The following is a 25,272-nucleotide window of genomic DNA, read 5'->3' on the forward strand; positions in this document are numbered from 1 at the left end:
GAATCTGGAATTCAAAGTTTTAAAATAAAATGTTTAAATATATATGTGTGTATATATATATATATATATATATACTATTATTAATATTATTTCACATGAAACTGGGAAATAAGATATACAGGCACTGGGGCATAGAGATCCGCCATGCTCTACTGGAAAATTGGAGGGGGAATGGGGGAAGATATGGGAGAGAACAGACTGGAGGAGGCGATGTCCAGTAGGAATGCTCTTTTGTGGTGGTGGGTAGGGGGAAAATGGGGAGAAAATTTGTAACTCAAAATCTTGCAGAAATGAATGATATAAACTAGAAATTAATAAATCATTTGATAAAGTAATAAAAAAAGAAATTGAATTCTAAAAAGGGTAATTTGTACAACAAAACTAATTTGGAGGAACAATAGAGTTATAACATTAAGTGAAATAGTGAAAAAAGTAGGAACAAAGGGAAAATGACACTTTCAAATCTCAAATTATTCTGGAAGGTGTCAATCATTAAAATTATTTGATACTTTCTTAAAACAAAAAAATCAAATCCATGGAAATGTCTAGTAAAAGAATAATGAGATAATTAAAGTAAATAACCCATTGTTTGATACACCCAAGAACATAAATTACTTGTGATATATTCTATATTTGATAAGAACTGCTGGGAAAACTGAAAAGTATTTTTGGTAAAAATTACAGAATTATAAACTTAAGATTTGGAAGGGATATCAGAAGACATCTAGTTTAAACCATACACAAAACAAATCTCTAATTTAGCATGACAATTCCAAGGTTATCCAGCCTTCTTCTTCATGAATATCTCCAAAGTTTAAAAACCCAACACTTTTGAGGCAGGCCATCCCACTTTTAGACAATTCTAATTATTTAGAAGTTCCTCTAGGCATCACTTAAGTTTGTCTTTTTGTAATTTATGTGAAACAAAATAATCCTGATATTCAATCTTGTACCCAGAAAATTGATAAAAATGACACCCAAAATGCGAATAGCAAATGCTTCCTAAGGTCTTAATATGCTGTTGGTAGAGGTGTGAATTGATATAGCAATTCTGAAAGTAATTTGGAACCATTCTAAGACTAAAATGACTGTACCCTTTGACCGAGAGATCCCACTGTGAGCCATATGCTCCAAAGAGGTCAGTGATAAAAGGAAAGGTCTCAAATACACTAAACTATTTATAGCAGCACTTTTGTAGTAGCAATGAGTCAGAAGCAAAGCAGATGTTCATCAATTGGAAATATAGCTAAACAAATCATGCTCTGTTGATTTAATGGAAAATCACTGTGCTGTATGAAGCAAAGAATATGGAAAATCCAAATATAGAGAAACATGAGAATTGATGCATAATCAAAGGAAGCAGAACTAAGAAATCAATAAATGCAATTATTACAGCAATTTAGAAGGAAAAAAAAACTAAATAGCAATATATGAAATTAAAATGACCAAGCTTGGACTCAAAGAAGAGGTAAGAATTATACTCCTTTTACTTCTTGGCTTAGTTGGAGGATGATAGAATATTACACATAACTTGGACTGGGTTGATGTGTTGGTTAGTTTTGCTGAGTGATTTTTGTTTTTCTCTTTTTTTAAGGAACAGTTCTTTGCAGAAAGACAGGAAGTAATGTGTTAGGAAATATAAACGTAAAAACAATATATCAATAAAAATGAAAATAAATAGAACTAGAGTTAAAAGACTTTCAGTGAATGCAGGAATAATATTATAGGTATAGGAGAAGAGTATAGATGGGAATGAGAAGAAGCAAAGGGAAGCGATTTTTGCTAATGTAGATTGGTTCTGAATCACATGGATCAGAAGAGTAGGAGTAGCAAGTAAATTGGCAACCATAGGCTAAACTATAAAGGAAAAATTAATAGATAACTAGCAGCAAGCACCCCAAGCCTCCTCAGGGTTGCTGCCAATACAGATTCTTGGATCTGCTTTGATAAAGGAAAGCAACTCAAAATGGGTTAACAAGCTTACTTTAATCAGTCAAATATGTATCGTTTACCTAGTTCAGGGGAAAGAGGTCAGTACCCCGAACTTCAGAATATACAGACAGAATTATCAAGACAGAGAAACAGATCAAGTAGGCAGATTTCCAAACTGTCCAACCATTACATCCATACCAAACAACATTTGGGTTTCAAAGCCGGGGGGCCATGGACAAGGGCTTCCCAGAGTTTCATCTGATCAAATCACCGAACATTTCTCAAAGTGAGCCCCAAAACAAAGCTACATATCAGGGCTTATATAGCCTTCTCCTGGCTCAGAGAATGTAACAACCTTATTGACTCACTGGCCAATCAAGAAGTATCTACTGAAAAACAAGCCTCCCACCCCAGGCTCCAGGTGCACTTTAGCCTAGGGGCAGGGAAGATCTTAAAAATTTACATTCCCATTACAATAACATGAACCCTAGATTTGTGGGCAGGATGAAGCATCTATAGATGTTGTCTGGTAGGTAGAATTCCTTAAATTGATTAAAGTAAAGAAGAGACTTATTGAATCAATCAATCAATCAATCAATCTACTTGTATTTATTAAGTACAAGGCAGTCACAAAAATTAAGGAGTCCCTGTCTTTCAGAAAATTGCAATCTATCCAGTAGAAAAAAAAAACATAAAGAAACTTCCTCTCTCATGCTGCTCTGTGTATATGTGTATGTGCATGTGTGTGTGTATATGTATACACACACAAAAGTAAAATAATTTTAGGTGTCACTCGAAGTTTGAGAGGATAGAATCAAGGAGAGTCCAGCTGTGATTTAAACCTGGGGGAAAATAATACCCTTTGCAAAAGAATCAAGAAAACTTTAAAGAAGGGATCAACAACTAGCATGTTCAAATATGACTATCCTGGATATAATACCTCCAAACCCATCCCCAGTTTCCACAGTACTTCAAAATAATGGAATAAGCATGTATTATGTAGTAAATACTTTCACTGAAGTGTTTACTGTTTCATTTCTTGACTTTATCAAAGATCTGTTTCATTTCATAGCTGAAGAAGAGAACTATGAAAAAGTATACAGAAAGAATAAGAGGAAAGGAGGCAGAAGGAAAATCAAAGGATGTGTTTTCTTAGTTACTGAATGAGGATAAGGTATCCAGAAAGATAATAACATTGTTCAGTGGTAGAGAAAGGATTGGGACTCAAAACAGACCACTGGAATTGGTGATTGGGACATCATGGTGACCTTTGAGAGGACAATTTTAGTAGATTTGTGAAAAAGAAGGAGTGGGAGTTTGGGGCATAGAAGATTGTTTTCTAAAAGTTTGACAGTAAAAGTTAAGAAAAAAATGCAAGATTGGAGGAGGTCAAGGGAATTCTTTTTGTTTTTGTATTTTGTTTCAGAGACCTGAGTACATCTATACACATATGGAAAACAGTGAAAAGGGAACATATAAAAGGTGCATCAGAAACAGAGGTTGGCTGCTAAAACAAGTTCCTAAGACAGACAAAAGGAGATGAGACAAAGAGTTCAGGTAGATTTAATTTAGTGAAAAACCACATTATGGTTTGTTGTTTTTGTTTTTTTTTTATCACAGGGAAGGAGGGAAAAAAATGGGTCAGGATTCAAAGAATTTAAAGGGAATGGAAAAGAGAAGGTTGAAAGAGATCTTGCTTTATGGGCCTGTTTGTGATGGCCATTAGGTCAGGCTTGTAGATCCCCAAGACTTACTATACCTCTTAACTCCTCTTGAGGCAACCAGAGATATCCAAGACCTCACCAGACAGCATTGAGACCAGGCTTTCAAATTCCCCCATGGACCCACTATCTCTTGCCTCCTCATTACATTCAGTTGCTAAGACAAAACCAGGCTCTAGTTATATCTACCATGAGGAAAGACTTCTGAACAGAAATACCACCTACAGAAGGCCAAGTAGATGAGGGCTGTGTGAAGAATAATTCAATCCAAATACCCCCCTAAGACATTTTTCTTCTTTTCCTAGGGACTTCCAGATTTAACTAACAGACACCTTCTCTACTCTAACTCCTGCCCTCATTCAAGGAAAATTCAACAGGCATTTATCATGTTTCCTAAAAAGTATTAGCTTCCAGTTCTTCAACTTATTGACCTCCCATGATCTCCTCTACTTCATTTTAGCAATACAAAGAAATAATAAGCTTCAGTCAAGTCAAGTCAAAAAGCATTTATTTTGGGGGCAAAGTCAAGATGGTGGAGTAGAGAAAGGATTCACCTAAGCTCTCTCAACATTTCCACTAAAACTATTTTAAAATAACACCTCAAATAAAATTCTGGAGTGACAGAACCAATGAAATGTCAGAGGGAAACATTCTTCTAACCCAAGAAAATTGAGGTTGAAAAAAGAGATCTGTGACATGTAGGTAGAGGAACTGGCCCAGAATCCATGTGGATAAAACACCAGAAATGGAACTAGGAAGTGGTGACAGAAGTAGCAGCAGTCTGGGACGCTCTTAATTTAAAGATGTTTAAGGGGACCTGGAAATTGGTTAAAAAGAGATTACAGGGGACCATTTGCTAATTCCAGACACAGAACAAGATGCTATTTGGAAATTCCATTGTCTATATCCCCTTCTGTGTCATATTCCAAGGTCAAAAAGAAGCAAGAGGGAGTGGAAATCCCAAGTAGCATCACTTTTGGTCACAAGGGATCAGAAACCCTGAGGAGCAATATCACTTCTAGGTCCAAGGGATAAAGAACCCTAAAAGAAAATAATTCCTTAAAAGTTGAAATTGGGCAACTGGAAACTAATGACTTTATAAGACATCAAGAAATATTAAAATAAAATCAAAAGAATGAAAAAATAGAAGAAAATATAAAATATCTCATTGGAAAAACAACTGATCTAGGAAATAGATCAAGAAAAAATTATTACAAAATTATTTGACTACCTAAAATCCATGATCAAAAAAGAGTGAAGGAATCATCTTTCAAGAAATCATCAAGGAAAAATTCCAGAAGATCCTAAAATTGGATCATAAAATAGAAATTGAAAGAATATCAATAAGCACCTAAAAAGATACCAAAATGAAAACTCCCAGGCATATTACAGTCAAATTACAGAGCTCCGAGGTCAAAGAGAAAATACTTCAAGAAACTAGAAAGAAGTCAGTCAAATATTGTGAAACCACAGTCAGGAGCACACAAGATTTAGCAGGTACCACAGTAACGGAGTAGAGGGTGCAGAATACTACATTTCGGAAGGCAGAAGGGATAGAATTACAACCAATAACAATGTGCCCCACAAAACTGAGTATATTCTCTCAAGGGAAAGAATAGATATTTAATGAAATAGAGAACTTTCAATCATTCCTAATGAAAAGACCAGAGCTGAATAGAAAATATTAGATTCAAACAAAAGACTTGAGAGAGGCATATAAAGGGAAAAAAGAAAGAAAAATAAGGAACTCAATGAAGTTAAATTGTTTAAATTTCTGTATAAGAATATGATGCTTGAAATTCCTAAGAAGTTTATCATTATTAGGGCAGTTAAAAGGAATCTGAATAGACGGAGAGAATGGATATGAATCTATTATGTTGAAAAGATGTGAAAAAATGTTTATGTGAGGAAGAGGGATGCCCTAGGAAAAGGAGTTAGGGAGAAGCAGAATAGAGAAAATTATCTCACATGAAAGAGGTGTGCAAGGAAGAATCTTTACAGCAGAGAGGGAAATTGTGATGAGGTGATGGGCAATTCTTAAACCTCATGAAAAACTAAATTGTGGTTGAAAGAGGGAATAAGTGTATGCATGTTCCATTGGTAATAGAAATATATATTGCCCTACAAGGAAATAGGAAGGGAATGGTAATAAGTAAAGGGAGGGGGAATAAAAGAAATGGCAGATAAAAAAGTAGTAGTAAGAAGCAAAACAGACTTTAGAAGAGGGGAAGGATAAAAGAAAGAGGTGTAAACAGAAAAAAATGGGATGGAGAAAATGCACAGTTATTAATCATAACTATGAATGTGAATGAAACAAACTCACCCACAAAATGGAAGTAGATAGCAGAATGAATTAGAAACCAGAATCCAATGATATGTTGTTTATAAAAACACACTTGAAACAGATGACACACACAGAGTCAAAATAAGGGGCTGAAGCAGAATCTGTTATGCTTCCACTGAAGTAAAAAATTCAGGGGTAGTAATCATGATCTCAGACAAAGCAAAAGCAAAAACAGACCTAAATAAAATGGATAAGCAGGGAAGTTACATCTTGCTAAAAGAAACCATAAAAATGAAGTAATATCAATACTAAACACAAACCCATCAAATGGCATTACATCCAATTTTAATTAAATATTTATTTTTCTAATACCATGCAAAAACTGTTGACATTGTTTTTTTTTTAATTATGAGTTCCAAATTCTCTTTCCTTCTGTCCTCTACCTCCTATTGAGATGTCAAGCAATTTGATATAGATTATACATATGAAGTCATGAAAAACATATCTTCATACTAGTCATGTTGTGAAAGAAAACACAGATAAAAAAGAAACAAAAGTTAAAAAGTATGCTTTGATCACATTCTAACTGAATCAGTTCTTCTTCTAGAACTGGATAGTCTTTTTCATCATAAGTCCCTTTGAATTGTCTCACATAATTGTATTGCTGAGGATAGCTAAGTCATTCACAACTGATCATCACACAATGTTGCTGTTATTATGTGCAATGTTTTCTGGGTTCTGCATACTTCACTTTGCTTAAGTTCAAGTGAGTCTTTCCAGGTTTTTCTGAAACCATTCTGATTGCCATTCCTTATAGTACAATAGAATTCCATCCATCACAATCATATACCACAATTTGGTCGGCCATTACCTAGCTGATTAGTATTCCTTCAATTTCCAATTCTTTGTAATCTAGCATACAAATCCTAAAAGAAAATGTTAAGTGGATTTCAAGAGGAATTAGGCAACAAAAGAAAGCTGGCATTAAACCTCAACCTTCCCCACTCAGAGATCATTAAATTTAACCATAAGTAAATAAAGAAAAAGTCAGGAGAGGAATAGAACCTTAGAAAAGTTAGATATGATAGATCTCTGAAGAAAACTGAATGGGAATAGAAAGGAGTATGACTTTTTCTCAACTACATGGTACCTTTCCAAAAATTTACCATGTAATAGGGCATAAAAACCTCATAACCAAATACAAAAAAGGAAAAGTATTAAATGCAATTTTTCTAGTCCATAATGCAATGAAATTACATTTAATAAAAGACTGTGGAATCATAAAATAAAAGTTAGTTGAAAACTAAATAATCTCATCCTAAAGAATGAGTATGTCAAAGAACAAATCAAAGAAACTATTAATAAATTCATTAAAGAGAATGACAATAATGAGATAAAATTTCAAAATTCATATGATGAAGCAGAAGCATAGGGAAAATTTTATATCTCAAAATGCTTACACTAATAAAATAGAGAAATAGAAGATCAATGAATTGGGCATGCAATTAAAAAATTAGACAAAAGCATAATTTTAAAATTCCCTAATTACACACCAAAATGAAGTCTGGAAAATCAAAAGAGATATTAATGAAAGTGAAAACAAAAAAAGGGGGGGAAGTGGCTAGGTGGCTCAGTGAGTTGAGCACTGGCCCTGGAGTCAAGAGGACCTGAGTTCAAATTTGGCCTCAGATACTTAACACAAAAACTAGCTGTGTGACCTTGAGCAAGTCACTTAACCCCAATTGCCCTCCAAAAAGAAAAAGAAAGGAAGGAAGGAAGGAAGGAAGGAAGGAAGGAAGGAAGGAAGGAAGGAAGGAAGGAAGGAAGAAAGAAAGAAAGAAAGAAAGAAAGAAAGAAAGAAAGAAAGAAAGAAAGAAAGAAAGAAAGAAAGAAAGAAAGAAAGAAAGAAAGAAAGAAAAGGAAGGAAGGGAGGGAGGGAGGAAGGAGGAAAAAGAAAAAAAAAGCCCATTGAACTATTACATAAAACTAGGAGATGCATTTATGAAAAAACAAACAAAATGGATAAACTATGGGTTAATTTTATTTTAAAAAAAGAAAACCATATTACTAGTATCAAAAATGAAAAGGATGAATACACCCCAATAAAAATGAAATTAAAGCAATTAGGAGTTATTTTGCCCAATTATATGTCAGTAAAACTGAAAATCTAAGTAAAATGGAGGAATATTTACAAAAATTTAAATTTCCCAGATTAATAGAAGAGGAAATAGAATACTTAAATAATGCTATCTTAGAAAAAAAAAATTTAAAAAAATTTCTGTGATGAGATATATTTACAAATGCATTCTATCAAATAATTAGGAACAATTAATTCTAATGCTATAAAAATTATTTGAAAAAATATTTTAAAGAAATAGTCCGATCAAAATCCTCTTATGACACAAATATGGTTTTTATACATAAACCAGAAAGATCCAAAACAGAGAACGAAAACGATAGACCAATTTCCTTAACATATATCCATATAAAATTTTTAAATAAAATACTATCAGGATTACATCACTATGTCACAAAGACTATGTACATGTGTCAGGTAGGATTTATACCAGGAATGCAGGGCTGGTTCAATATTAGGAAAACTATAAGTATAGCTGTCTATTATCAAAACCAACAAAAATCACAATTATATCAATAAATGCAGAAAATATCTTTGGCAAAAAGCAATACCTATTCTTGTTAAAGATACCATAGGAATTAATGAGTCCTTTCTTGAAATGATAAGCAGTTAACTATCTAAAACCAAGAGTAAGCATAATGGGGATAAATATGAAGCGTTCCCAATAAGATCAAGGGAGAAACAAGTATTTCCATTATACTAAAAATGCAAGTTATAGCAATAAGACAAGAAAAAGAAATGGAAGGAATAAAAATAGACTGCAAGGAAATAAAATTATAACTTTTTGTAATTGATATGATTAAGCTTATTAGAGAACCGTAGATAATTAAAAAAAAAAACTAATTGAAACAGTAAGTTTAGTAAAATTTTAGGATATAAAATAAACTTACATTTCTATATACTACCAACAAAAGCCAGAAGGAAAAGATAGAGAAATTCCATTTAAAATAATGGAAGACAACATAAAATACTTAGGAGTCTACCTGCCAAGACAAGCACAAAGGTTATATGAACACAATTGCACACATATAAGGACACATCTAAACAACTAAAGGACAGTTAGGTGGCACAGTGGATAGAATGCTGGCCTGGAGTAAGGAAAACTTTTCCTGAGTTCAAATCTTGCCTCAACATTTAGAGCTGTGTGACCATGGGAAAGTCACTTAACCTTTTTTTGTCTCAGTTTCCCCATCTATAAAATAGGCTGGAGAAGGAAATGTTGAACTACTCCAGTATCTTTGCCAAGAAAACCTAAAAAGGGGTGAAGTAAGCATCACCACTATTATTCAATATCATACCAGAAATGGTGGCTATAGCAAGAAGAGAAGAAACAGAAAGTGAAGGAACTGGAATAGGCAATGAGGAAACAAAACTATCACTCTTTGCAGATGATACACTGATATACTTAGAGAATCAACTGAAAAACTAGTGGAAGTAATTAACAACATGAGCAAAATTTCAGGTTACAAAATAAATCCACATAAATCATCAGTGTTTCTATATATTACCAAAAGAGTCCAGCAGCAAGCAACAGAAAGATAAATTTCATTTAAAATAACTGTGGATAATATAAAATATTTGGGAGTCCACCTGTCAAAATTAACCCAGTAACTATGTAAGTACAATTATAAAACACTTTTTTCCCACACAAATGAAGTCAGATCTAAACAACTGAGGAAAAAATATTAATCACTCTTGGATAGACCAAGCCAATATTATAATGATGGCCATTATATCTAAATTTATCTATTTATTCAGTGCCATGCCAATCAAACTACCAAAGGATTATTTTATAGAGGTAGAAAAAAATAACAACATTCATCTGGAAGAACAAAAGGTCAAGAGTATCAGGGAAATCAATAAAAAGAAATGTAAAGCAAAGTGGTCCAGCAGTACCAGTTCTCAACCTGTATTATAGAGTGATAATTATCAAAATAATCTGGTTGTGGCTAAGAAAAGTGGTGGATCAGTGGAACAGATTGGGTATATAATACATTGTAGTATATAACCATAATAATCTAATATGTGACAAACCTAAGATCCAAGCTTTTGGGACAAAAACTCATTACTGAAAAAATTTGCTAAGAAAAAATGGAAAATAGTATGCGAGAAATGAGGTATAGATGAACATCTCACACCATATAACAAGAAGAGGTTGAAATGGGTACACGATTTAAACATAAAGGATGATAAAATAAGGAAGTTAGAAGAGCATGGAATAGTTTACCTGTCAGATCTATGGAAAAGGGAAGAATTTAGAATGAAACAAGATAAAGAGCACTGCAAAATGTAAAACAGACAATTATGATTACATAAAGTAAAAAAAAAATCTCTTTACACAAAAAAAACCAATCCAACCAAAATTAGAAGGAAAGAAGAGAACTGGAGAAAAATTTTTTGCAACACATATCTCTGAAAAAGGCTTCATTTCTCATACAAAGAGAGAACTGAGTCAAAGTTATAAGAATACAAATCATTCCTCAGTTGACAAATGGTCAAAAGATATGAACAGAGAGTTTTCAAAGAATTTGAAGCTATCTATAGTCATATGAAAAATACTTTAAATCACTGTTGATTAGAAAAATAACAAATTTTGGAAAGTATGTGGGAAAACTGGGACACTAATGCACTGTTGCTGGAGTTGTGAATTTATCCAACCATTCTGGAAAGCTATGCCCAAAGGGCTATAAAACTGTGCTTGATTCAGCAATTGAATGTTAGGTCTGTATCCAAAAGAGATAAAAAAGGGGGGGGGGAAGGACCTATTTGTAGAAAAATATTTCAAATATTTATAAGAGCTCTTTTTGTGGTGGCTAAGAAATAAAAATCGAGGGGATGCCCATCAGTTGAGGAATGAGTGAACAAATTGTGGTATATGATTGTAATAGAATATTATTGTACTATGAGAAATGGCAAGTAGGATGATTTCAGAAAAACCTTGAAAGACTTACATGAACTGCTGCAAAATGAAGTGAGCAGAACCAGGAGAACATTTTACATAGCAATAGCAATATTGTACAAGGAAGAACTATGACTGACTTAGCTATTCTCAGCCATACGATGATCTAAGGACTCAAGATGAAACATGCTATCCACCTCCAGAGAAATAACTAATATTGTATGAATTCAGACTGAAGCATAATTCCTTCCTTCCTTCCTTCCTTCCTTCCTTCCTTCCTTCCTTCCTTCCTTCCTTCCTTCCTTCCTTCCTTCCTTCCTTCCTTTTTTCTTGTTTTCTTCTCACTGTCCTTCCTTTCATTCTTTTTGTTTGAGTCTTCTTGTATGGAATGATTACTATGGAAATGGTTTATATGATTACACATGCATAACCTATATTAGATTGCTTACTGTCTCAGCAAGGGAGGAGGAGAGGGACTGAGTGATAGAATTTGGAACAATAAAAAAACAAAAAATAACTTTTTAAATTGTTCTAACATGTAATTGGGAAAAATAATATATTTTAAAAAGCCAAAGTGGGACTCAAGTTCAAGAAGCCAAGATGACAGAGGAAGAAGTAAGTCAGTTTTACTCTACTTTCTTGAAATCTAAAAACCCAGAAAATGTTACCCCAGGAAAAACAATGGAACAGGGTTTTGATGAAATGAAAGTAGTACAGGAGGGGAGGCATCCCAGCAAGCCAATGGCAAACGCCACCTCAGCAAACCAGGGGGAGATCCTGAGCCCCAGTGTGGTGGAGCAGGCAAGTGCCAACACCAGACCACCACCCTACCCAGGGAGCCTTGGCATATGCAGGGAAACTGGTAGACTCCAGCTCAAAAAACCAGCATGTGCACCAGCAGGCAGGTGTCCTTCAGCAGTCAAACCTCCCAGTGCTTCAGCACAACTTCAGGTGGGCAGGCATCTTCCAGCACCTAAACCTTCCAGTGCTTTAAAGCATCCCAGGTCAGCAGATATCTTCCAGGGACTAGACCCTACCCTCTACCCCTAGAACTTCAGTGTTGCTAAGGCCAGACAGCTCAAGTTTAAAAGCCACTAAATAGGCAAACACCATGAAAAAAGGAGAAACAATGACCATAGATTCTCACTATGGGGAGAGGGAAGATCAAAACACAAATTCAGAAGAGGACAACATTGTCAATATGCCCACATCTAAAACCCCAAGGGGGAATATGAACTGGCCTCAAGCCCAAAAAGCCCTCTTGGAAGAAATCAAGAAGGATTTTAAAAGGCAAATAAAAGAAGAAGAAGAAAAATTGGGGAAAAGAAAAGAGAGGTATGCAAGTGAGAGTCAATAACTTGGAAAGGGAAGGCAAAATTGACTGTAGAAAACAATACCTTAAAAAGCAGAATTGGCCAAATGGAAAAGTAGACACACAGATACACTGAAGAGAAGAACTCCTTAAAAAGTAAACTATGTCAAGCGGAAAAGGAGGTACAAAATGTAATTGATGAAAACAATTCACTAACAATTAGAACCAGGCAAGTATGAGCTAATGATTCTATGAGACATCAAGAATCAGTCAAACAAAATTTTTAAAATGTAAAAATAGAAGAAAATATAAAATAACTCATTGGAAAAACAACAGACCTGGAAAATAGATCCAGGAAAGATCATTTAAAAATTATTTGTCTACCTGAAAGCTATGATTAAAAAAAAAGCCTGAACATCATCTTTCAAGAAATCATCAAGGAAAACTGCCCTGAGATCCTAGAACTAGTAGGTAAAATAGTCTTCCAAAGAATCCATCAATCACCTCCTGAAAAAGATCTCAAATTAAAAATGCCAAGGAACATTGTAACCAAATTCCAAAATTATCAGGTCAAAGAGAAAATATTGCAAGCAGCCAGAAAGAAACAATTTAAATATCATAGAGCCCATCAGGATTACACAGGACCTTGCAGTTTCTATATTAAAAGATCAGGGGTTCCAGGAACCAAGATGATGGAGTAAGCAGTGAGATGCTCTCACCATCCCTTATTGACCTCAAAAAAACTAGTAAATATCATCCAAGGAAAAATCCTGTAACAGTAGAACCAGCAGAAAGATGGGATGCCGCAGTCTTTTAGCCCAAGAGGCTTGGGGGATTAACAGGAAAGGTCTCTTTCACTGTAGAGGAAGGGGAAGAGTACAGGATGGGAGGCATCCTGACAAGGGTCAGTGGCAAGCTCCACCTCAGTAAACCAGCAGAAGATCCTGAACTCCAGGGCAGTGCAGCTGGCAAGAGCCAACACCAGGACCCCTACCCCAGTGCCTTAGGGAACTCCAGGGGAAGCAGCAGATTTCAGTTTTGAGGACCACCACCTGAGCCAGTGAAAAGGAGTCCACTAGCAGATGAACCTACTTATGGTCTAGCATAACCCCAGTGAGAAGACATCTTCCAATGGCAAGATCCCCTACCCCCACCTGGCAAGCTTCAATGTAGCCCCAGGGAAAGGCACAGAAACCTCACCTTGCCTCAGCACACATTGACCACCACCACCAGCTCCAGCTCAGAACCAGGTAAGTTACCAGAACTTTGTTTTCTTGATCAGTGGTTTACCTGATCAAGAAAAGAGCCTGGACAACATGCTTCAAGAAATCATCAAGGAAAACTGCCCTAAGGTCCTAGAACTAGAGGGTAAATTAGCCATCCAAAGAATCCACCTATCACCTCCTGAAAGAAATCCCAAATTGAAAATGCCAAGGAATAGTGTAGCCAAATTCCAGAATTGTCAGGTCAAGGAGAAAATACTGTAAGCAGTCAGAAACAAACAAAAAAATTTTAATATTGTGGAACCACAGTCAGGATTATACAGGACCTTGTAGCTTCTATGTTAAAAGATCAGAGGATTGGTTAAAAGAAAAAAAAAAGATCAGAGGACTTGGAATATGGTATTCCATAAGGCAAAGGAGTTTTGTATTGCAATGAAAGATCAACTACCCAGCAAAATTAAGCATACCGTTTAAGGGGGGGGAGATTGATATTCAATAAAATAAGGGTCTTCTAAACCTTCCTGATGAAAAGACTAGAACTTAATGGAAAACCTGATCTTCAAATACAGGACTTAAGAGAGGCATAAAAAGGTAAATGGGAAAGAAAAACATATCTTATTCAATAAGGGCAAACTGTTTACACCCTACATGGGAAGATGATACTTATTAACTCTTTAGAAGTATATTTTTATCATGACATTTAGAAGGGATGTACATAGAAAGAGGGTATGGATATAATTAATTAGAAGCTAAATAATTTAATCCTAAAGAATGAGTAGGTCAAACAACAAATCATAGAAACAATCAGTAACTTCATCCAAGAGAATGACAATAATGGGAAAACATACCAAAACTTATGGGGTGTAGCAGTACCGGTTCTTAGAGGAATTTTTATATCTCTAAATGCTTACATGAAAAATAAAATAAAATAAAAGAGATCAACAAATTGGGTACAAAACTAAAAAAAAAGTAGGAAAAGAACAAATTTTAAATCCCCAATTAAATGCCAAATTAGAAAATTTAAAACCAAAGGAGACATTAACAAAACTGAAAAAAAAAAAAACTACTGAACTAATAAAACTAAGAGCTGGTTTTATGAACAAAACAATAAAATAGGTAAACATTTGGTTAATTTGGTTTAATTTTTAAAAAGAAAGCCAAATTATCAGTATCAAAAATGAAAAGGGCGAATTCACCACCAATGAAAAGTTAATTCAAACAATAATTAAGAGTTATTTTACCCAACTATATGTCAATAAAATTGGCAATAGTAGTGAAATGGATCAACATTTACAAAAATATAAACTGCCCAAATAAACAGAAGAGGAAATAAAATACTTAAATAGCCCCATTTTGGAAAAAGAAATTGAAAAAACCATCAATGAACTCCCTAAGAAAAAATCTCCACTGCCAGATGCATTTACAAGTGAATTCTATCAAACACTTAAAGAACAATTAATTCCAATACTATATAAAATATTTGGAAAAATAGATGGAGTCCTACAGAATTCTTTTTATGATACAAATATGGTGTTGATACCTAAATCAGAAACAGTCAAAACAAAGAAAATGATAGACTAATTTCCCTAATGAATATAGATGCAAAAAAATTTAAATAAAATGTTAGCAAAGGGATTACAGCTATTTATCTCAAGGATAATACATTATGACCAGGTAAGATTTATACCATGAATGCAGGGCTGGCTCAATATTAGAAAAACTATCAGCATAACTGACCATATTAACAACAAAACTAACAGAAATCATATTATTATCTCAGTAGATGCAGAAAAAAAAACTTTTGACAAAATACAATACCCATTCCTATTAAAACAATAGAGAGCATAGGGATCAATGGAGCCTTCCTTAAAATGATAAGTAGCATCTACCTAAAACCATCAGCAAGCATTATATGTAATAGCTATAAGCTAGAAAAATTTCCAATAAGGTCAGGTGTGAAACAAGGATGTCCATTTGTAATAGTAATGGAATTTAAAGATCCCCCTGTATTGGCTTGGTTTGGGGGTTGAATGTGGGATTCAACTTGTGGGATGGACTTGTTGACTTGAAAAGAGAGGACTGAACTGGGAGGAGCAGGTGCTCTGGATTTAAAGAAAAGGGCCAAGGATAAAGAAGGCCCAAACAGAAAAAAGGCGAGAGCAGCATTGTGGAGGCAGAGAGAGAAAGAGAATCACTGAGCGCCAGTTGGAAAGCCCCCCAGGACTTTTGAGAGCTGCCACGCAGAGCTGCCAAGGACTGAAGAGACATGGCTGTGATGCCAGTATTTTGTCTGTCTGTTTTAATGTTGTTTTGCCAGATTCATCCGCTGGTGAAGGACAGTGCTGTTGTTGCAGAGGTTCTAGAACCTTGCTGTTGGTTCAGAAGCCCTGGAGTTGTACATTTACAGAAATCCTGGAAGAGGGTCTTGCTGATATTTCCAGGGATCCTGAGATTGTTCTGCAGATAGAGAGTGAATTGATGAGGACATTGGCAATGTATATTGTGGCTTTGTTAAGCTTTGTCTCCCCAGGAAAAGAGATTTCTGAGAACTTTCCTCTGGTCAAGATGAAGAAAAGACCTCTCTTTGGGTATTAAATGATGTGATGATATCTTAACCTTGCTGTAGCTCAGGGGTAGATGGCCTTTGTGCTCTCTCCTTCCCCTTTTGAGAAGGAGCTTGACTTTAACTGATGATAATTGTAATTCAGTTGTGATCCTGGGGTGGGAAATTTGACTTTTTTGTGCTCTGTGATTGAAATGAATATACTTTGTTTATGATTGGAAACTAATCTTAATCTCCATTTAAGAAGAGAGACTTTGTGATTGACTAAATAAATGTACTGCAATTAAGACCCAGAGTTGGGTTGCTTGGGAATGCAGCCTAAAGAGGGTGGTAAACTCCATCTAAGGCTAAATACTGGCAGGAGACTGGATAGTCAACAAGTACCATAAGGGAAAGTTGAAAAGAACTTTGAAGAGAGAGGCTTACATACTTCCCAGTCTGGGCTGGAGAAGAGCTTGAGATTAGTAGTGTTTCTAACATCAGGGAACCATAAAAATGAAGAGGTTACCCATAAAGAGGGTTAGGGTTGCTCTGGAGACCCCAAAATACCAACACTCCAGGTCCTGCTGAATGAATTCGACTCAAATCTTCTCAGCCAAAGAAAAGTTTATTAAAAGTTTGCTTGTATTAGACACAGTAAGTCTGGGCTAGGTCATTCTATGGCACTCTCACACACATGGAGGGAAGATGGGATCTTATATACAGAAAGGTTGTGGGAGGAATCTAGGGGTAGTCTAGAGGAGGAGTTTGGGGAGAGTCTTTGGGAGTCAGAAGAAGTCAAACAATGATTAATGATGGGAAGTTTCTGGAGGCTACCTGGAGACTACATCAAGGGTGGATTGATATTTAGATAGGCTCAAGGGTGGGAAGTCTAGTAAATGAGATTTGGGCCCAGTCACAATGTAAGGTTTATGGCCTCATGCAAATGCCTCATCAAATGGAATGATTTAATTAGGCTTCAGGGGTGGTTCCCAGAGCCTGTACCTCAAGGACTCAAAGGGGCTGCCAGAGCCCATACCTCATCAATATGATAGTATATTTAGAAAATCCTAGAGAATCAATTAAAAAACTGCTTGAAATAATAAACAACTTTAACAAAGTTGCACAACATAAAATAAACCCACACAAATCATTAGCATTTGTATATATTAATAATAAAGTGTGACAGTGAGAGAGAAATTCCATTTAAAGTTATTGTAGACATTATAAAATATTTGGGAGTCCACCTGTTCAGACAAATTCAGAAACTTTATAAACACAATTACAAAATACTTTTCAGACAAATAAAGTCAGATCTAAAGAACTGGAAAAATATCAATACCTCATGGGTAGATCAAGCCTATATAATAAAAATGACAATTCTACCTCAATTAATTCACTTATTCAGTGCCATACCAATCAAACTGCCATATAGAGCTAGTAAATTTATAGAAAAATTATAGAGCTAGAAAAAATAATCACAAAATTTATCTGGAAGAATAAAAGATCCAGAATATCAAAATAATTAATGAAAAGAAATGCAAGGGAAAGTGGCCTAGCCGTATTCAATCTTAAATTGGATTATAAAGCAGCAATCATCAAAACTACTTGGTACTGGTTAAGAAATAGAGTGATAGATCAGTGGAAGAGGTTAGGTACACAAGATATAGTAGTCAGTGACTGTGGTAATTGGTTTGATAAACTTAAAGACTCCAGATTCTAGGATAAGAACTCACTATTTGACAAAATCTGTTGGGAAAACTGGAAAATAGTATGGCAAAAACTAGGCATAGAACAATATCTTATACTGTATACCAAGATAAAGTAAAAATGGGTGAGCGGTTTAGATCCAGAGGCTGGTACTAAAAGCAAACTGGGAGAGCAAGGAATAGTTTACCTATCAGATTTATGGAGAATGGAAAAATTTATGACCAAAGAAGAGATAGAGAACATTATGAAATGCAAAATGGATAATTTTGATTATATTAAATTGAAAAATTTTAGCACAAACAAAACCAATGCTATCAAGATTAGAAGGAAAGCTGAAAATGGGGAAACAATTTTTACAACCAACATCTCTGATAAAGGCCTCATTTCTAAAATGTATAGAGAGTTGAGTCAAATTTATAAGAATACAAGTCGTTCCCCAATTGAGAAATGGTCAAAGGATATGAACAGGTAATTTTCAGATAAAGAAATTAAAGCTACAAATAGCCATATAAAAAAATGCTCTAAATCTCTATTGATAAGAGAAATGCAAATCTAAACAACTCTGAGATACCATATCACACTTATCAGATTGACTAACATGACAAAACAGGAAAATGATAAATGTTGGAGAACATGTGGGAAAATTGAAACACTAATGCATTGTTGGTGGAGTTATAAACTGACCAACCATTCTGGAGAGTAATTTGAAACTATGACCAAAGGGCTATAAAAAATGTGCAGACCCTTTGACCCAGCAATACCGCTTCTAAGTCTGTATCCAAAAGAGATCATACAAATGGGAAAATTGTCCACATGCACAAAAAATATTTATAGGAACTCTTTCTGTGGTGGTAAATAATTGGAAATTGAGGGATATCCATCAATTGAGGAATGGCTGAACAAGTTGTGGTATATAAATGCAATGGAATACTATTGTGTTACAGGAATGATGAGCAGATGGACTTCAGAAAAACCTGGAAAGACTTATATGAACTGATGCTGAGTGAAGTGAGCAGAATCAGGAAAACATTGTCCAAGTAACAGTCACATTGTACACTGACTAACTGTCATAGACTTGGCTCTTCTCAGACAGCTCCAAAAGAATCATGATTGAAAATGTTGCCCACATCCAGAGAAGGAACTATGGAATCTGAATGCAGATTGAAGCATAATATTTGCTCTCTCTCTCTCCCTCTTCATTTTGTTTGGTTTCTTCTTTCTCATGATTCCTTCCATCACTTATAATTCTTCTTTACAACATAACTAACGTAAAAATATGTTTAATATGAATGCATATGTAGATGCCCCCAAACCCCTCCAACAACAAGGGGTCACAGAGAGTCAGACATGACTGAAAAGCAACTAAATAATAAAAATAACTGGAGAGATATTAATTGTTCATAGGCAGGCTAAACCAATAACAATTGTGCTCAAGCGAATTTACTTATTTGGTGTCATATCAATCAAACTACCGTAGAATTATTTTATAGAGTTAAACAAATAGCAAAATTCATCTGGACAAAAATATAACGAATATCAAGGAATAAATCAAGAGGAAAACATGAAGGAAGGTGGCGTAGATGTTCCAGTTTTCGATCAGTGGAATAGAATAGTACACATTATACAGCAGTAAATTCTACTCTTTGATAAACTCAAACATCCAAGATTTTTGTGTAAAAACTCACCAAATGACAAAAACTGTTGGGAAAATTGGAAAGTAATTTGACAGAAATTAGGTATAAACCAACATCTCACACTACATACCAATACAAGGTCAAAATGGATAAATGATTTAGACATAAAGAGTGAGTAAGAAGAGTAAGTAAATTTGGGGAGCATGGAAGATGTACTACAAATAAGGCAAGAGTTTATGATGAAAGAAAAGATTGACCTAATTTCTCAAATATATGGGGAACTGAGCCAAATTAATTAAAAAAAATAGAGTTGCTCCCCATTTGGTAAGTGGCAAAAGGATATGAACAGGCAATTTTCATAAGAAGAAAGCATTTCTTGTACACATCCTTAAGCTAGTTCTATGCCTTCTCTTCTCGCTTCAGGCCATCCACCAAACCCTTGAAGGAGGATATCACCTCATACCTATGGGGGAAAATTAGGGACATTCACCCTGAACTCTTTCTTCTTTCTTTAGCCTTTAACATCACTGACATCATCCCTTCCCCTCAGACACACTCCTCCTTCCTGTATATGTCCCCTTCTCTCATGTCGCTTCTACCAGACTGTTGCAGATCCTTATCACCTCACACTAGTACTATTGCAGGAAGACCACTTACAATTGTTCTCCCTGCTTCAAATATCTCCACATTCAAACTGATTCCTTAAAGAAAGGTCTGGGCATGTCACTTCTCCTATTGAATAAACTCCAATGATTCTGTATTATGTCTGTAATAAAATATAAAATCCTATTTTGCTTTTAAAGCCCTTCATAACCTTGTTCCTCTATACCTTTCCAGTCTTCTTACATTTTGCTTCCCCCCCCCCAATATATTCTGTGACCCAATGACACTGACCTCTTGATGTATCTCCACATAACACTTATTTCATCTATTTAACACATGTGTTTTCCCTGGCTGATCCTTGGCCTAGAACTTTCTTTTTCTTCATCAATGCCTCATGGCTTCTTTGGTTTTCTTAATTCACAGATAAAATCCCACCTTCTTCAAAACACCTTTGCCAGGTTATTTAATACTACTATTTCTTTCCCTCTCTTTCTAACTACATTTATGTGTGTATGTATGCATATACACACATGTAAAATATACATGTGTATTATAGGTGTGTATACATCATGTATGAATGTAGATTTTTAAATTTAACCTCCCCATTAAGCTTCTCGAGGTCAGGGATATTGTTTGTGTTGCCCCAGCATTTAGCACAGTGCCCAATACATAATAAGTACTTGATATTTGATACATGACAAGATAGAGGACAACTGGACTACAGTAAAAAGTAGTGGAAAATAAATTTAGAGAGGTATAATCAAATATCTTGAAAACCAAGCAGAGGAGTTTAGATCCGAGGCAAGAGGAAATTGGGATTAATTAAAAGATTCTGAGCAAAAGGGTGATGAGAACTACATGGAGATAGTCTGTATACATAAAAAAATATCTATTATATACAAATATACCAGTAACTGGATTCTTTTATATGCTTAAATTTAAATCTTATAAGTTTTTATCATAGCATCTCTGAGTTTGAAGGTTCTTACTATGCCATCAAGTTTAACTTGTACCAGAACTGTGATACCCTCTACAATATTCTTAATGAATGAGTCATATAGTCTCCATTTGATGGCCTCCAGGTAACACACTACCTTATGAGACATCTCATGTTACCACTGACAGCTCCAATTTTCTAGAAACTCTCTTAGGAGACTGAATGTGTTTCCTTATATTAAGTCCAAATCTGCTTCTCTATAACTTCTAATCATTGATTCTAATTCTACTCCTTCTGTAACATAATACCCCTTCAAATAACTGTAGACAGTTCTGTCCCTCTCACCCTGTTTTCTTGTCTCCTCAGATTCTTGTTGGTAAAAAGACTCAAATGCCTAGACATCTCCATTCCTTCAACCTACAGGCCTCTTAGAGTAATCCAGAAGAGACCTTTGACTTAGGCTTTATTTAAGTAAAGTTCCTCAAACAAGATCTAACAGAAGGCTTTTCAGCAGATATGAATAGATGGCAAGTCCATCTTGATATTATTAGATTGAAAATAGTTGATTCAGTTGGTTTATCCATAGTCTTTCTATGTGGCTCATTTGTTCTCATAGAATGTCTTCTGCCTGGGGGACATTGAAAAGCAAGTGAGGGTACCTTGAAAATAGTGTTCTTAAAGTAGATTGCAATTCCTTGGACTGGAGTAAATTAATCCAAATAGTCATATTTGGGGGAGAGTGTCATTTCAATGAGATCATAGAACTGACATTGAAGGAATTCATCCAGTTGAAATAAAAAACAGAAGCTACAGAATTAGCACCAATAGAGAGAAATGTAACCAAGCCATGAGCTTTCCTGGCATGAGTAAATGGCTATGGAAAAGTCATCTCCTGCTTGTCTGGTCTGGTAAAACCTGACTGAATTATTAGAGAAAGGTAAAAAAAAAAAAGTACATTTGCAGGGCTCCTAGAGGGGGAACTTTTCTTGTTGGCCTGAGGTGCACAGATGTCAAGTACAGCTAGTTCCAAAACAGTAGAAGTGTTATGAAACCACTCTGATGATTATGGCTCGCCACTTCAGTTCCTTCTGGGGAAGAAACCGAAGCTTGCCCCTGCTGAGTGCAGAGAGAGGTTTCTATTTGCCAGAGGAACATTCCACTCGGTTCAATGCCAGGTAGCCTCTCACCGCCCTGCTCAATGGGCAGCCCAAGCATGGGAAATGAGGGCTAGTGAGGAAGAGGGACTCAGGAAGGATGCTCAGACTTGGTTTAACTGTTTTTTTTTTCTTCCTTATTACCTTTTGGAGAAATGAACCTCATTGCACTCAAAGAAAAAAAAATCCTGAGATGAGTTATTTATAAAGGGCCAGGCTGTCCACATTGGTCAATGCCAATGCCAGATGGTGCTGACCACGTGTAAAACAAATAGATATAAGGGAGAAAGAGCCACAAACCTGGAATGAGGCATTTATTTTAAATAGATTTTTTTTCCGCTTCCCAAAAAACCATATTCCTTAAAGGAGAGAGAGGAAAAAAAAAAGTTGGCTTATGAAGAGAATCAAGAAAATTATGTGAGTAAAATACAGAACTTGATAGATCTAAATGAAAGATAAAAAGTGACTTGAACTATCTACATAAGAACAAAGCATTGAGATGGCTGGTATCAACTAAGTGCAAAAATTTTAGAAAATTAAGAGCACCATGATGGAGAGAGAGAAAGAGAGAGAGAGGACAGTTGCTGGGGTGGTACATTTTCCCAACTTCATGACTCTTCTAAGAATATTAATCAAACCTTTGTCATGAGACATATGTAACTTTAGCAATTTTGTGCTCAGCACAACTCTACAACTTGACTTGTTCCTCAAAATCATGGCTGTATATTCATCTTTCTCTATCAACCAGAACAGAACCATAAATAAGGAAAATCCAATGAGACTTTGTCTGAGCACACTGAAATTTGGAGGACATTTATATTCTCAGTCTCTCAGGAGCTAGAAGCAACTGAGCTTATCAAGAACTGGAAAGTTGGCAAAAATAATTAATTAAAACAAGAGGGTAACAGATAGCTTATCATCCCTTTTTAATTCTATTACAATCTTCTTTTTTCCAATACATAAGAATATGGACACAATTCTTGCTCAATAAATGTATTATTCCCTCTCTGAGCAAAACATCCTATAGAAACTAAATTAAAATGTATTAGAAATAATGTAACTCTAAATTCAGTCAAGCTGACCCAATAGCGTTTCTCCAAACTCAGGATAGCACCTCCCACCCCTTTGCCTTCTTTTAAGCTGTCTCAGCCCAGAAATGTACTCCCCCCAACCCCAGTCCTACTCTCTATAAGAAGCCTTTCTGGATTGATTCCTCATTTAATAGTTCTCTCAGCTTCCTCAAACTACCTTGTATTTTCTTATCTGGGTAAATTACAGAATTTAGAATTGGAAAGGACTCTAGTGACCATTTAATCCAACCAATTTAATCCAACACAAAAGGAATCCCAATTATAAGATACTCTACAAGTGGCTATCCAGCCTTGGCTCTTAAGACCTCAAATGAAGGAGAAAACAGTACCACTCAAGGCAGTCTATTCCACTTTTAGTCAATTCTAATTGTTAGTAAGAATTTTTCCCCCCTTAGCTCAAAATTAAAGTTGCTTCTTTTCAACTTCAATCCATTTAAGTCCACCTTGTAAGGAGAAAAAAAAAAGAAATGTAATCCCTCTTCTGCATGACAATTTATCAATTACATGAAAACTACTTTCTTTGACTCTCTTTATCACACCCCCATCCCAGTACAACTTTTCTTCTCTAGGCTAAACTTTTCAAGTTTTTTAGTTGATTCTCATGCAACATGTACCTTTCTTTGATGCCAATCAGTGCATTCAATATTTTTCATTGCTTAGTATTATATGAACATTTGATAAGCATGCCATCTGTGCCTTTGAGTCATTTATAAAATTCTCACCAGTGTAGGATCAAGTACAAATCCCTAGTATACTTCTCTAGAGACCTGAAAAGTTGACATTAATCCATCACTACTCTTTAAGTCCAATTATTCAATCAATTCCTTGTTGTATTCTCCCAGTAGGATATGAGTTCCTCAATGGGATGGATTGATTTGTTTTTATTTCCCCTACCCAGAGTACAGTTGACTTATTAGTAGCAATTTCATTTCTCCTATGCCTCCTGTTTTACTTTAAATCCCTTTGCTTATGTTTTATTTGATTATTCTTTAGTCCATGACTCTCCATCTTCACAAGAATAGAACAAGGCATTTTGTCAATATACTTGCTAAATATCTGATTAATCTATATCCACAGAATTGCCCTAATCTGTTAGTATAACAAATTCTGGGAATTTCATTCAGTGACAATTTCATTCAACTCTAAAAAATGGTTTATGTCCGTGGGGACATAATATGTTTCACTTTATTCTTGTGAAGACAGAGAGATGTGGACTAAAGAATAATACCATTATATGGATCCAAAACTTTTTGAATATCAAAGAGTAGAGTAAATGGCTTAATGTCATCTTGAAAAGAGGTCTCTAGTATACATGCTCTAAAGGCCTTTGGTTTGGTGATATTTGAGACTTTTATCAATGACTTGGATAGAAATGATATTTTTAAAACCTTTGCAAATGAGACCAAGATGGAAGGGACATTGAACTACACCCAAGATCTGAAAAGACCTTGCCAGAGCATTGGATTGAAAATAATAACATAAAAATCACTAAAATTGATATACATCATTGATTCAGGTGTTCCTTTCAAAAATTCAAATCACAACCCATCCATACTTGACTATTCTTGGTGACTCTTGTCAGTGGCCTCCCATATGTTCAGAGATTCTATTAAATGCTCCTGAAGTCTAGTTTTCCCCTACCATTTTCAGGATATTTATAAAGTACTCTGGTTCTTCATTTAACAGACTTTATTTTTGCCCCATGCCCCATCTTCTCTTTTTATCATATGGTTTCTTAATGAGGTATTTTACTAGCATTTTCAGAGGTTTTTATTGGCTTTTATTTTAGATCCTGCTCAAATTTACCAAGTGTTCTCTATAGCCATTTCTGATGCTTATTCTTAATTTGTTGGAGGCATTATAGTTTATGTCTCTCTGTGATACAGAAATTCCTGTAGAATGCTAATATGTGAAACCTGGGGTCAGAGAAAGAGCTTTGGAATCTCCTGAAGGCAATTCAGTCTATTCTTCCTACTGTTAAAATCTGGTTACAACTCATTTTCCATCTTTACTATCCATGGATATTGCAGTCCCCAAATTACATGCTAATGAAGAAACCATCTGATGTCCATCCAAATGCATGGAGAAATCTA

The 25,272-nt window shown here is 35.1% G+C and overlaps 1 long non-coding RNA gene across 1 annotated transcript; it reads left to right on the top strand.

Annotated features, from left to right (window-relative positions):
- Window positions 1-1,227: 1,227 nt before the first annotated feature.
- On the top strand, window positions 1,228-4,788 carry LOC138141877 (uncharacterized). The gene is made up of 3 exons (XR_011163296.1): window positions 1,228-1,468; window positions 3,359-3,489; window positions 3,959-4,788. It is a non-coding gene; the product is annotated as an uncharacterized lncRNA (long non-coding RNA).
- Window positions 4,789-25,272: the final 20,484 nt, after the last annotated feature.

Source organism: Petaurus breviceps, unplaced genomic scaffold (assembly GCF_028583685.1).
Source record: "Petaurus breviceps papuanus isolate PSGF00001 unplaced genomic scaffold, PetGlider_PUasm1.0 90504, whole genome shotgun sequence".
In the NCBI taxonomy this organism is placed as follows: domain Eukaryota; kingdom Metazoa; phylum Chordata; class Mammalia; order Diprotodontia; family Petauridae; genus Petaurus; species Petaurus breviceps.